Genomic DNA, 1,817 nt, shown 5'->3' with positions numbered 1-1,817 from the left:
CCTAAAGTGTGAAGTCTGGTTTGTTTCCAGTTCCCCCAGAACTGTTTCTGAGAGAGCAGAAGGATGGAGCAGGGATATGCCCAGTGTGGTCCTAGCACTGTGAGCCCAATAACAAGAACACCTTTGATTTCTGACTGCCTGTAGAAAAGGCTCCAGAATAAAACGCAACATGAACATAAAGTGGAATAGCGATTGCAGAACAACATCAGGGATGGATGTCTCAGACTTCCCTGAGAACATGATTCCACAGGAATTCAAAATAATTGTTCTGGATAAACCCTTTTGTGGCAAGCCCTAAATATTGCTGGTAGATGTTGCCCTTATTGGCTGAACCAGAAACCTCCTGTACTTCCAGTTCAGCTAGAGGAATCCTTTTTACCTGGTTGTTTATCCACAGCCAAATTCCAGCAACCACCTACCAGCACTTAGACTCATGTTTAACCCCTTTCCCTGGTTTAAGGGTATGGCACCTCCTTGTTAATATTCTAATGTTCTCTGGCTTTGGAAGGAAATCCAAAGCTAGTTATGAATTAATGTAATAAAACCACCACGGTTTCCTTGGTGACATGTTTTCCAGCCCCATGGAATGCTCTGCACACCCTTCATTAATAACTCTGCCTTCCAGTGATCACTGGGGCTGAATCAGCGTTGAACAGGTCTGAGAAGCAGCTAGCTTAAGAGTTGTAGCACAAGTCTACCTAGCTTGGGAGTTACCATTTCCCAGGGCCAGCCACACACTGTGGTAAAGTGAGTTCTGTAGCCCAGGATCATCTGCAGTCCTGCTTGGCGTAGTAAATCTTCGGTATTTACAAACAAAACTAAACTAAACCCACCGTGCTTTAAAGCTGAGCAGCTCCACAACATTTTCTCCTTTGAGCTGTTGACTTCCTGGAGCATTTTTTCCCCCTCATTTACTGCTTCTGTGTTGCTAGGTAACAGAAGAGATCACATCAGTATAAAATCCTTTTTCAGAAAGGCAATTAGCAGAGTTTTGGTCCATGCTATTGTGATTATTACAGTATTATCTGCCATAGAGTAGGCAGATGCAGAGAGAAAGAGGCCAACCCAAGCCACTAGAGATTGGTTTTGACCTTCTCTTCTAGTAGTAAAACAGTCTTCCTCTAGGCTTTGATCTAGATTCTTTCTTCAGACATGCATGTTCTTAGGTTTTTCTTATTTCTAGGCTTTCTTAAAGCCCTGATTCCACTGTGCTGGCTTTCATCAGCACAAGTCCAGCAGCCTAAAGTTTTGGCATACAATTATGGCTGCACTGCAGTTCAGAAACATGCTTCCTGCACCTGTAAACAACATTCCTAGAGATGGACAAAAGCTCCTAAGGTAACACCACCCTGCAGCTCAAACCTTACATGTCTGCTGTAAGGCTGGAGATTTAGCTAGCGCACTTAGACACAGCTACCTGCTTATGCTTGGTTGATGTGTGAAGTCACTTCCTGGGAAGTCCTTCACTCCTAAGCAAAGGGACAGATCATTCCATGGCTGGCTAAAGAGCATGTGAAATCGAACTGCGAGTAAACCTTTTGGGCTTATCCTCAGTCCCATCAATATGCAATTGCCTTTCAGTTGCACTGAAAACCTATATTGTGGTCCTGGAAAGAGTGTGTGTGGCAGCCATTCCCTCCCCCTGCTGCACGGTTAATTGCTCTGTATCATGTTCTACGTCTCTCTCCCCTTCAACGTTCAATTTTATCTAAAATCAAAATTCCCAGGGGAAAATTCACAAAACAAAGCTGATTTTCACTTAGCTTCAGACAGCAGCACTCTCTATTGCAGCTGGAGGTATCGCTAATCTCAGGTTT

Source organism: Lathamus discolor, chromosome 3 (assembly GCF_037157495.1).
Source record: "Lathamus discolor isolate bLatDis1 chromosome 3, bLatDis1.hap1, whole genome shotgun sequence".
Lineage (NCBI taxonomy): Eukaryota > Metazoa > Chordata > Aves > Psittaciformes > Psittacidae > Lathamus > Lathamus discolor.
The sequence above is the reverse complement of the archived record's forward strand: the minus strand, read 5'-3'. Positions refer to the sequence as shown.